We start from the raw sequence: 13,551 nt of genomic DNA, 5'->3' as shown, positions 1-13,551 counted from the left end.
GCGAAAATGTTGGGCTGGGCACAGATCTGGATTCAATTCCCAGCTCTGCCATTTTACAAGTGATCTTGGGGAAATTGCTTAATCTCTCAGTGCCTCAATTACCTAGCTGTAAATTGGGGATAATGTTACTTTCTCTCTCCCACCCTTTGTCTGTTTTGGTTATAAACTCTTCAGACACATGACTATCTCTTACTATATGCAATGAAGCCCTGATTTTGGGTGGCCTCTAGGCAGTACCTGATTTAACTAAATAATATCTGATAGCAAAGTGGTGATCTTGGCATTTAAGGTGTGGAGTGTATTATGTCAAACCAGTTTATTTTGACCCAGTAGAAAAGATACAATAAAGCCTTTAGATCAAAAGGATATGCTGCCTGCTCCCTCACCCTTTCTGCAGCTGTTGTCAGACCTGACCTATGTTGATTTTACAACTCAGGGCAAAAGAACAAAAGGTAATGTAGCTCGCGGTAGATCCTTTGTGTCCAATAGATAATACCTCAAAGCTCCTTCTTGCTGTGCATTTTAAAATGCACAACTGTACTAGAAGATTCAGTTAGTCTGAAAACAAGCAGTTAGCCTTATCCTAACTTGGTCTATTTTTCACTTCAGGGATTGCCAGTTTTCTCTGACTTTGGTTTTCACTTCCATTTGTTTTTTAATGTCATGAAATTGTATGGTATTGGATTAGATTCAACAGCAGGAGGCTCTGAGGCTACATGTAGCAGTGTAGGAAGGTTTCCCTGAGACCACTAATTTTTCTTAAATCATTTTGAGGGGTGGCTATGGTGTCTGGTGGTTTCATTGTTTGTTGTTTTTGTTTTCCCCAGCTGACTTTTTACTTGGTCAAAAGGTGTCAGATGAAGCACAGATACATGTGGCAGCCTGTATCTATGCAGAAAAAGTAGTGATGTTGATTCTAGGACAGATTTCAGAGAAATCAGGTTGGAATTTTTTTTTGGAGGGGGGGAGAGTGGGAGAAAGAAAATCCATTAAATCACTTAATTTTTGACAATTCCTACCACACCTTGCAGCAGACCTATTGCAAATGGACAGTTTTTGAAGACACAATAACTAGCCTTTCCTGTCAATAGATCTCAAAACACTTTACAAAGGAGGTCATTATATCATTGTCCCCATTTTACAGTTAGGGAAACTGAGGTACAGAGAGGGGAAGGACAGAGCCAGGAATAGAACCTAGGTGTCCTAAGTCCCAGTCCAGTGCTGGGTTGATTGAATCTTTCCTCCTTCCTGTGAAGCCATTGAGTTTTGCTTGGCTTACACCCAGAAGCATATATTTATCCCAGGCTTACTCAGAATTCATTTTCAGTTTGAGGGACAGCATCGTTATGTTGTAACCCTTGTGCCAGGTGGCTATGGAAGCAGCAAGGGTTGGGTTTAATATATCTAGGGTCTCTCTTGACAAATAACTAAGCTGGCCTGACCTCTCCCCCCCTCCCCCAAGAGAAACTTGGGAAAACTAAGTGCATCCTCCCTGGGTGCCCTTAACAGTCAGGACTTCCCCACTCACAAGTGCTCCAAAACTGTACAATCAAGGAAATCTTTACTGGGGGAAAGGGAGCATAGTCATAAACTTGGGAAAACCCACCAATGAACTATGTATGCAAATAGTAAAACACCCTTCTTTCCAGTAATGTTGGCAGTTGTCCATCTAAATCCCTTCCCATCCAGATACAAGAATGTCTCACAGGTAATCCCATGGCAGTATGACCTTGCTCATGCATTAGATACCACTCGTGGTTTGGATCAGGGAGTAGCAGTAGTGCAAGTGTCTCTTTACAGCTCTGTCTGCTGTCCCAGGAAACTGCTTGCCTGGTCCTGCCTGAAGGCACTGTCACCTAACCTAGCTTTAGTGATTCAGCTTTATTAAGGTGTTCAGTGGGCAGGGCCTCACAGAGTTCCTATGGGAGGGGAACCAAGAATACTTAGGACTGTTGAGCTGAGTCCTGGCAGATTGGAGATGAACTCTGCCACGAAGTAAGAGCCCTTTCTCCTCTCTGAGAACCCACAACCCCACTCCTGCCCCCAAATCCAATTTGGGGAGTCACCATAACAATAATGGTCACAAGAGAAATTGTGGGTAGGTCACTTAAGCAAATTAAGCTCTCTGTGGCAGCACTTTTTTCTTTTTGCCCCTTTTTCCTTCTAGAGCTTCTGGCGACAGGGCTTATATCGTGGTTAGAGGAGAGAGGTGAGAGTCTTGGATTCCAGTCTTGGCTCTGATACTTGGGCAAATTAACTTTCTTTTGTGTCTGTATGGTCTTTATATCTCATCATGTACTCATCATGGAACACCTCTTAAGGACTTGACAATGAATGAAAATGAATCTGACTAAAATTTGTGGTTAAATTTCGTTGTAGACATTTATCCAAACTCTATTTCCTACCCAAGGGTCCTTGTTTCCCCTGCCCTGTTATTCTCTCGCTACTTTTAATATATATATTGTTGCTGGTATTTACATCCATATCAGCTTCCAACATATGCTGTTGGCACAATACCAACAGAGGCTGTTAGGCACATTATCAAATCTTAAAGTGCAGATATACTCTGAAGTGTGACTCTGTAAAAATGGCACCATAGGGCTCCATGTCTGTGTCTCACTGATTTACACGTTGAATTCTCTCTGTTAATACACAAAAGATGTTGTTTTAACAGTCCTCTCAGCAAACTACGCCTGGAGCCCGGTTTCTTTTTCTGGGAAATCTCTGCAGAGCTGAGCTGAGAATTGGGGGAGAGGGGGTGATTTACATTCCTTGCACCTTGGTTTGTTAACTCCTCCTTTCCTCCCACCCTATGTCTGTCTGGTCTATTTAAATTGTAAACTTGTTGGGCAGGGAATATCTCTTCCTGTGTGTGTGTTTGTACAGTATCTAGGGAAATAGGATCCTGATCTCGGTTGTGGCCTCTAGGCACCACCATAAAAGAAATGCAAATATTAAGGGGATGGCAACCCATTGAAATCTTTTCAGAAAAAAACAAGACAAAAACTAAGGGAAAAATCCTTCCAGAAATATAGCTGAAACATCAGTGTTGTCGGGTTTACTGAAATAAAAAAACTTGTATGAACACTAAATTAATATTCTTTCCCTCCCCATCTTTACTCTCCCTCTGTGAGCAGATTTGCTACACAACTGACTCTTTGCTTATTGTTTCTCATCTTATGAAGTGCAGTGCCATCTGGAAAATGGACAAGTGGGGAAGATTGATGGATAACGAAGAGCACCATTCATTGTCTCCAACCAGATTTGGACAGAAAGCAAACAGTTTTAATCAAATTTCTGTTTCTGAATCATATTTACTGCTGAAAACTTGCCAGTGAACTTTTTTTCCCCTTCCTGAAATAGAATTCTAGCCTGCCAGCCTCCATCAGGTAGACTTATGGAGAAAGTAACATTACTGCCCCTTCCCCACTGCTCCTGACTTCTTCATGAGGAGCAGGGAGGAGTGGGGAGGGGGGACACACATGCCCGCATGCGTTCTGTTCTCTCTCTCTTTGTCACTCTCACTCATATGCATATTAATGGAACAGTTCTTTTAAGGGCCTGTTCTTGCAATTCCATTATACGAGCAAAACATCCACTTACTTTAAGAGGGACACCCAAAACTTCAGTGGGAAACTTTGCATTTGTAAGGGTGTTTGGAAAATGTGTACCCACTGCTACCCCCTTTAGTCTCCTCACCTGCTCCATCCCATCTGTATAATTGCTGGGCAGTCAGAGGATTCAGGCTGAATTCCAAGCACTGAGTCCCATGGGTAGGAGGGAGCCCAGATTCGATCCTGAGTCAGAGCAAAAAGAAGATTCAGTGTGCCCTGGCTGGATTCTGTGAGAGGAAAGACCAGTCAGAATGGGGGAGGCTGAGATGGATTGGGCTGGGGAAATTTAGAATTGTCATACCAAGGAAATGAGATGAAGACTTTGGGAGAGGAACGGGCTTAGCTGGAAGATCAGGAGCTCCAGGGTGCAAAAGGATTTGAGGAGCCCCTGTAGAGATGGGAGCTTGGCTGGAGGAACCTTGTCCTTGGGCCATTGAAGATACAAAGTTTAGGTGAATCCAGATCTTGCTTGGTTTTATTCCACCCCCAAATCACAGTTAATAAGCATTTCCGTTGTTTTAAGCGAAGATAAAACAGTTCATTTCAATATTAAATTCAGGTGCCATTTATAACAGTAAAAACACGTTAATGGGGTTTCACACACAGCAATGCATGACATAAAAATAAAACTTTGTGAAGAAGATATGGGAATGTAGAGAGAAATTGCATCTTGGGGCCCTTTCATATGTAGCAAGAAATTTATTTTCAAATGGATATTTTTATTTTATGTTTGCCTCTTGAAGTCTTAATAATGGGGGCCATTAGCTCAAAGCACCTGGTTTCGGAACTTTTTATAACTATCCTTTCCTCACACTGTACCTAAGTTTGCTGGAAAGTTTTTCATTGCACATACTGTCTTTGATTCCCAAACACGGAGATAATAACTTATTGTATCTCAGACCCCACACATTTCTGCATAACCCTGGCATCTTGTTCAGTACCCCTGAGCCCTTGTTGCAGATAAAGCCTGGTACCTCTGTGTACTTAGATGACTTCCATGATTTAGTTACCCATTTCAGAAAGGTTAGCAATGCTTTTCTCCACTCCACCCTATACCCCAAGCCTAGGAGTTGATGATGATGAAGTGGATTAGTTGCCCTTCCTCCTTCTGGCATTCATGGCAGTGAAGTTGCTGAACCACTGACTGGATCCATTCGTCAGCAGTAGCACTTTTGCAGTGCTCAGCCTAGAGCAGGGGTCAGCAACCTTTCAGAAGTGATGTGCTGAGTCTTCATTTATTCACTCTAATTTAAGGTTTTGCGTGCCAGTAATACATTTTAACATTTTTAGAAGGTCTCTTTCTATAAGTCTATAATCTATAACTAAATTATTGTTGTATGTAAAGTAAATAAGGTTTTTAAAATGTTTAAGAAGCTTCATTTAAAATTGAATTAAAATGCAGAGCTCCCTGGACTGGTGGCCAGGACCCGGGCAGTGTGAGTGCCACTGAAAATCAGCTTGCGTGCCGCCTTCGGCATGCGTGCCATAGGTTGCCTACCCCTGGCCTAGAGTGAAATTGCTGCTCAATAAAAGTTACACTTGTTGACTCAGTAACCTGGTTGCAATCACCTTCTGATTAGAACTGTTCCTTTAAAATAAAATAAATAAGAGTAACTGTCTTTAAGACTAACAGATTTATTTGGGCATAAGCTTTGCATCTGAAGAAGTGGGTTTTTTACCCATTAAAGCTTATGCCCAAATAAATCTGTTAGTCTTTAAGGTGCCACCGGACTCCTCGTTGTTTTTGTGGATACAGACTAACATGGCTACCCCTCCGATACTTGTAATTGTCTTTGAAGCTCCTTCAGCTTTCAGGATTGTGGCGTGCTAGATACCATGGAAGCAGCATGCTTAGTATCTGATAGTGTTATATGTCTTCAGGTGCTATAGTAGAATTGCGTAGGAGAGTGGTGTCTTCTTTCTCCCCCACATTTTTACTGTGTTCTGCCTCAAACCCCTTCTTCCTTTTATTCCCCTGGCACTGCCCCTAACTATTCCTGCAGCTGCTGCTCAGATACGCATGGCCTAACCTGGGGGACAGTTTGGCAGGGTGCCATAGTTGAAGGCCTTTTCATTGGCAGAAGGGACCATGGTGGTAATCTAGTCTGACCTCCTGTGTAACACAGGTCAGAGAACTTCCCCCAAGATAATTCCTACAGCAGACCTTTTAGCAAAACATCCAATCTTGAGTTAAAATTGAGATAATTTAGTAACGGCAGTGTTTCAGATTAGTTACGTTCCTGTCCTGAATTTGAATTCTGCAACTGTTAGGCAGGTCTTAGGCCCCTAGAACTAGGTTAGTCCCTGGGAGTGAAGGAGGATTGTGCATGACCGGGCTGAAGGGGTAGCTATTATCACATGGCATTGAGGGAGAAATAAAACTATTTGGGAATGGGGAGAGATCTTTGCCCACACAGAAAGTTTCTTACAACTGTCCAGAAGATACAGGTTGGCTTGTGCTCTGAAGCAGGTGGGTTTATGTCCCTTCCAAAATTCTTGGTGTTTTTTTGTTTTGTTTAAAAATCCTTGCTATTGTAATTCTGGATGCCCTTGTTATCTGTCCAATCCTCTTTGGACACCTGCTAAACTCTTTAACTCAGTGATATATTGTGGCTGTAAGTTCCCTGGGCTAATTTTGCACTGTGTGATAGTTTTTTCTTTATCAGTTTTAAATTTTCTGCCTTTTAATGTTTTTGTTTTTTGTATTATGTGGGACAGTAAACTGAATATATTTCAGAAATAGGGACATGGATGAATTCTTACTCTTACCAGGAGAAAATTTGGGTCCTTCTGATTTTAATACTGGTAGTAGAAGTGCACCCGAGTGTTATCTGATCAGCTCCTGTAATACAAACAGAAAAGGATGCTGTCTCCATGTATACCTAGTCTCTCTTTCCTTTAAAACACACTGTCTTTCTCATAACAGGATGAAAAGGAGAGGCAATAGAAAAGCTCTGAATGTTTTATTTCTGTTCTCCTGAGAATCTCCACAAAGGATTTAAAAAAAAAAGAATTAAGTGATGCTGCTAAATGCCTGTGCTTTGGATTCTGAGAAAGCCGTGAGCTATTTGCCTCTCTGCAAGAGCACAGCAGTCTGCACTCTCCAGGTTCTACGTGCTCTCAACAACGCTGCAGTGTTGTGTCAGTCCGGGAGCGACCCTGTCAAGTGCTCCTTGCGGTAAACCACAGAACTTTAGTTTGTTGAGGGGCTTAACTAGGTTTGATGTGTGAGAACTGAAAATGTTCAAGTATTAGTGCTGCAAAGAGAGCGCTCTTGTATTTTCACGTCCAACAGAAATATATCACCAGGCTGGAAAACAAACACAAACCTGCGCTTGACAGTGATGTGAGCTGTGCTGAGGGCTGGGTTAGAAGAGAGCACTAGTTCCTGCTTGTCCTTCAGACTCGTATTTGATGATCTATATTGAGACAAATGTATATTTTAAATGGCATGGTCGCCAGCAGGCTGGTCCAAAGCCCCCTGACGTCAATGGGAGGCTTTCCATTGTCTTGAGCGGGCTTTGCACCATGACCCCGGAGCATAGCAGCAGAGTTCAGCTGGCACTGACAGTGGGATATAGGAAGACTGCAGTGCAGTAAACTGAACATGTTCTGGGAAATTCAATCACCATCCTCTGAGCAGGAGGAGAGATGCTCAGACATGAAAGCAGCTCACTTTGCGTGCTATTTCTATTGGAACATCATAATGGGATATCTTTGCATATGAATAAAGGGCCATATTTTTACAGGTATTTAGGCACCTAAAGATGCAGATAGGTGCCTAATGGGGTTTTCCAAAGCACCTAGGCATCTCGCATGGATTTCCATAGGAATCAGGCACCTTGGTACTTTTGAAAATCCCACCAAGTACCTGCTTCCATCTTGGTACTTTTGAAAATCCCACCAAGTACCTGCTTCCATCTTTAGGTGCCTAAATGCATTTACAAATCTGGTCCCAAGATCCGTGTACTAATGAGGCGCTTTAACTCTAAATGGCAAGGCTATTGAAATTATGCATGGTCCAGCACAGTCAGCTTGTGGTCACAACCTTCATCCCCTTAATAGAATAACCTAGGGCATATGAGAACCCTCATCTTTCCAAAACCCCGTCTTTCTGCCACAGGTTAAATCTCGGCTCCTCTGCTGACTTGAGGACATGAAACCGTGACTAGGAGGGAGAGGGTCTCTTGAGAGTTGGTGCAAGGGGAGATCCTGGAAAGGGAGTTGTAGCCAGGGGCTGGCTTAATGGAGAGGGAGGCCCCTGAGCTCCAATGAAGCAGAGCCTTTGTCCTGGTAGAGTTTAAGAACTCTACAGGGCAGGCATATCCTCAGCTGCATCAGAGAACCAGTCTTGTTTGCCTCTGCACTGCTCTTGGAAGAAATCCTAAGCCCTGACACTCAGCCACTTTGGAGCTGTGCATGAGAGGCGTGTAGGGTGGCAGCTGGAGGAAGCTGGTTGTGGTTCCCTGATTCAGAACTGCCAAGCCCAAGCAGAAGTTAGAACTGCACGGGGGCAGCCCCAATTTATGCCATGAGTGTATGGTCTGGAGGCGTAAGTTTGTGCAAACTTCTGCCTAGTGAAACTTTGTTCTGCCAGACCCTTTCCTGTCTCACCCAGGCCCTGCCCCTGACATGCCTCTTTCTTCTCCTTACATTGGGTGGCTGGGGCTGGAGGTAGCAGACCCTACTGCACAGCTGCATACCAGTGGAGAATTCTGTGCGGCAAAAGTTCTCCGCTGCCTGTCTCTGACTGTGTGAAGGCCACTGCTTCAAGTGATCTGAATACATTGGGATCCAGCCCCTACTTTGAAAAGAAGGAGCCCTTGACCCATGCTCTGTAGGAGCTTCTCAGCTGAAGAAGGCACTTGCCTTGTAAGGCTCCTTAGAGAAACAAGAAAGCATCGTAGTCATTGAGTTTTGAGCGGCAGGTCCCTCACACACTGCTTAATGGCGTATTCTGCACATAATCCTTAATGCTGGGGAATAGGGGTATTTGTCTTTAGTCCTTGCAGATCACCTTTTTACTTAAGACTCCTGAGCTTTCCCCTTATTAGGAGTGAGGTTTTCTACCATTGGCGTGTTGCATGTGTCAGTCAGCACGTGGGTATTGACTGCCTGTTGCCTGTATATATCACTGAATCTCATTCTCCTCCCCATATCAAATCCATATTGCCCACTCCTGTAAACTGGTCGTTAGACTGGCTAAGGGAGGGCTCATCGCTGTCCTTTTACGTAATTCCCGTTTTAAAAACGTGCTTTCTAATAAGTTCCAGCCTGAACTTATTGAAGTTTGGTCTGGTCACCAAGCTAGCCTTTGGAAGATGTGGTTTTGTTGCCTCTCTACATATACCCATTCTTACCTCTTACCTTGGGTATTAGGAGCATGCCACAGCTGATGAGACCAACTAGCATCATTCAGAGTCAGCTGAGGATAAGTTTGAGGAAACACACTGGATTTGACACTGAAATGATGAAGTGAAAGTTTAAGCCTCAGCAGACTTCCTGGTTAAGGGTGCATGCAAAATAGTCAGTTGTAGACTTGTATATTGTTAGTTTCCGCCCCAAACTACGTGAAAAACCACACACCTGGTTGTGGTGCATGTGATTCTGCCTTTGAAAACAGTTAAGTTAGAGCAGGCGGACAGTGATGGGCATGGGGAAGACTTGTGATTGGCCTAATACAAAGCTTGGCTCACCGGAGCAGCCAGATGTGAATGTTGTTTTGTTGGTAGAGAAAGTGCTTTTATTATTACCCCCCCAGTTCTTAATTCCTTTGGCATTCGTTGTAATAGCACTGATCAAAGCTAATTTATATGGTAGAGATGCGATTTCCTGTTGCTGACCTCTTCTCAATGCAGGTCAGGTATCGAGTGGGATCTTTAGCCTGTCTGCACAGGTGTGGTGTGCATGTTGTTACTAAGGATCCTAATAGGATAGAGAGGTTTGAAAAAATAATAAAACAATGTATGCATGTCATTCTCCTGACAGAGTCACACACTGCTTTTTTTATACAAATTGCACTGGTGTATTAATGTGGGTTGCAGCTGCCCTTTCTAGATTTCTAGTTTCCTATACACCATTGCAGCTGCCAAGGTAAGTGACTTGCGTGGAATAGGAGTAGTTGAGCAGATCACTAGTTCTATGGTATAAATGTAGCCCTTGCTTGGTTTCTTGTTCACTGTTTAATATTAAACAATATGCAGTGGGAACAGAAGAACCCAAGGTGACTGGCTTCCAATGGTCCATTAAACACTAGCCCTCTGATGAACCACTCAACAGGAGATCAGGTTTAGTCTCCTTTCTCAGTGAAGTGTGTGAAACTTGTGGTTACATGGAACAAATGCCTCAAGTGCTATCTCAGAACCCACAAAACAACCAATATTCTTGAACTCAGGTAGGCAGCTGGTACCAGCTTGGTGGCTTGGCTGCTTTGTAGCTAAACACTCTCCTATTCCTGATACAACCAGAAGAGATCATGGAGCTCAAACAGAGTTTAGACTCACATTTTCAAACTTGGGGCCCTAAAAAATTGGGCACACGGTGGCCTGATACTCGGAGGCATTGTCTACATACAGCTGCACTAAATATAATGGCAGTGGTGGGTACTTAGCAACTCTGAAAATCAAACCAATGCATTTATATTTTAAGCTTTTAACATTTGATACTTAGAGTGCTTGTAAGTCCCATTGATATCTTAAAATCAGGACACTCATTTAGGTGCCTCATTATGGATTTTTATGCCTAATTTTAATCACCTAAATTTTAAAATTTTAGCCTGAGTCACTGGCTTTCAAACTTCTTTTCTTTTTTCCTCCCACAAACTATCAAGGCATCGTTAAAAATGGGCATATTCTTCCTGAGTAGAAAACTGTTATTAGGGTAACTGTATTCTTGCTCTGCTCCCAGCCTAAGTGAAATACTTTATTAACTCCCACTCCATAATAGGTACCTCATGATGATGGCTCATGCACATAATCCTTGGCTTTGAATATCTTTCTTATCCAGAAGGAAAGCTGCAACATGACAGCCTTTGAATGGCATTGCAGACGTCATGCTGTCCCACAACAAATCATTTGACACCTAGCGGGAGACGTCTCTCCTCCCTCCTCTTGGCTCCAGTTCTTTGCTACCTTATGTTCCACTGCAGCTTCCTCGAGACCCAACATCTGTCACCTAATAATGCAGTGCTTTTTGAATTTACCTTCCTTTGGAGTAAAGCTAGCCTAGGTGCCATGTCCTGAGGCTTCCTTTTCGTACGTCAAAGTTGTTCCTTGTGCTTTCACCTTCGTACAGCGATGCTATTTTGGTGCATTCCCAAGATCACTAATTTGAACCCACTGTGCATTTAAAAATAGAAGTGAGTGATTTCTTCCTCGTTACTCTATCACTTACTAGGAAATCCAGAACCATTTCTCAATGACTTTCTTGACAAATCATTGGCAACGTGAGCCCATTTGACATCCAAGATATGACATTAATCACTTTCCTGATGAAAGATGATTTAGCAGATTTAAAGTGTTACAGGATCCCTGGGGTGCAGCCTGGCACTGTGGGACTGCTGTGCCCTTAACTCTCCAGTCAAGGCTGTCTCTCACAATGCTTTGCTAGTGACAAGCAGCAAACCCCTCCAGGCACTATTATCACTCAGCATAACCACATGTGGAGCCCCACACCTGGCTATATTGCATGAATAGTCCCAGAGCCACTCACGAATCACACAGAGAAAGGCACCAGCCAAATCCCCCCAGCTCCCAGCCTTGTACCTCAGGAATATACCGTCTTGCACTGCTCAAGACGAGCAGTGCAAGTTTATTAATTGGGTCACCACTTCATCAGTGGAAAGTGGATGTACACCAGCCTTTGTAAATCTGAGCAGATTTACCAAGCACTTCAGACAAACGCACTGGTAAAGATAAACTGTAAAACAAATTTATTGACTAAAAAGATAGATTTTACGTGATTATAAGTGATAGGCAAAAAGTCAGTTAGTTACCAAAAGAAAACAAAATATAAACACGCAGTCTAAACTCTCAACCCTATTAGACTGGGCAACATCTAGATTAAGCAGATTTTCTCACCCCACTGGATATTGCAGTTCATAGTACACAGGTTTCACCCTTGAAACCTGGGCCAGTCTCCTCTGTTGGAGTCTTTAGTCTTCTGAGTGTCCTTGTTGCTTGCAGCATGGGAGAGGACAGGAGAAAAGGCCAAGCATGTGGCCACTGTTCTGTTTTAGACCCTCAGTCCATGTGCTTGGAGGACATAAGTCCAGGCATGTCTGGTGGGCATTGCTGAGTCACAAGGTGAAGCAATACCCTGGTGTGTCTCCTGCAAGTGAGTCATTGAATTGTATCTCCTCTGCTGGACAATGGCTGGTGATGTCTGTTCAGCACCCACCCAGTGTTGGTTACCTCTTCCCTTGTCATTGTCTCTGGATAGCTAGTATCTGGGTGCTTCCCAAACCCACAGCATATTTTAGTGAAAACCATACGACACTATTCTTATTTTATATGCATTAATGATACACATATTTAGCTGGAACAATGGCTTTCAGCAGATCATAACCTTTCCCATGAAACCTCACATGGCATGCTTTATATGCAATATCACAATTATATGTAAATGGGGAATATGGGAGTTATAGGGCGCCCCCCAAGGTGTATAGAGTGTCACCTAAAGGCCCCCAGTTTTTTAAACCCCCAGATTATTTTCGGCCTCTGTCATGAAAACTGCATCCACGGTGGATGTCGTCTAAGAAATGCCACGCTCTTCCAATCAGGATTCTGTGAGCTCCTGTGTACAATAAGATAGGTGGGGCTCTGTGGTAGAATTTCATAATCCACAGAGCACATCTGGGGGGATGGATGTATCTAGTAGCTGGCCCACGATGGAGGCACTTGGGATTAAGGGGATGCAAGTCTCTTTTCTCAAGCGTGGTAGTTGGGGAGGTCTTTGGTATCAGGGGACAGAAGTGTTCAGAACAAGTAAAAATGACGGGGCAGGGTGCCATTCCAGGGCCCAGGAGTGGGAGGGAGGAGAGAGTCATAGTGGGGCATTGGGTAGGTGAGTTTGTGAGTGCATGGTATAAATGGAAAGGTGCTAACAGAGAGATCTCCAAAAGGGTGCGTTGCTTGGCATGTGCTTTAGTCTAGACCTATAAACCAAGTCCCAGGACAGCTGCAGTATAGTCTGCACAATTCTTATTGTCCTGCTAGTAGGAAGGATACCCTACAAAAGTGTGTGTGCTTAATAGTGTTGTGAAACTTATGAGACTTTAATAGGGGAAATAAAACCCTAGATATATTACACAGGCCTTTCCAAAACAACCTTCTTCATTTAGCATTTAAACTGTCTCTGTCATTTGCTGCCTTAACAAATTTATGCAAAGAATGGCTGCGTGGGACATCCCATTAGCTACGGCTCCAGATTTATTTTCTCATCCTTTGCTCTGCTATCCTTGTGAAGCAGATTTGTGTTGTAACTTACATGTATTGTTCCAAGGCAGTTTCTATATTAAAAAAAAAAACAGTGCCCTTATCTTTTAAGAGAGAGACATTTCCAATACGGGCTAATACTGGGATATCTTCACAGGCTCCTAGCGGTACACAAAGTAACCCTTCGAAGATGCTGCATTCCACATTTAACAGCACTCCGCTGCACTCATTGATTTAACTGAGCAGATGTCTGTTAATCTTTGAGACGTTACCTTGCCATTTTATCAAGTGCAGTGTAGAGGCCAGATGTTTGATGAAAGTACTGAAATATTTAACTAGCATATTTTCCCCCCTGCAGTCGAAATAGCTCGTGGTGTTTATTAATCTTTTACAAGACTTGCATCTGTTCACAGTTGCAGGTTGTTTCAGACTTCAGAGAAAGTGTGTGTGTGTGTGTAGCGCATGCATGGAAATGCAGAGAATGGTATAATGATCATACCTGC

Source organism: Emys orbicularis, chromosome 16, assembly GCF_028017835.1.
Source record: "Emys orbicularis isolate rEmyOrb1 chromosome 16, rEmyOrb1.hap1, whole genome shotgun sequence".
NCBI classification, from domain to species: domain Eukaryota; kingdom Metazoa; phylum Chordata; order Testudines; family Emydidae; genus Emys; species Emys orbicularis.
Note: the sequence above shows the minus strand (reverse complement) of the source record.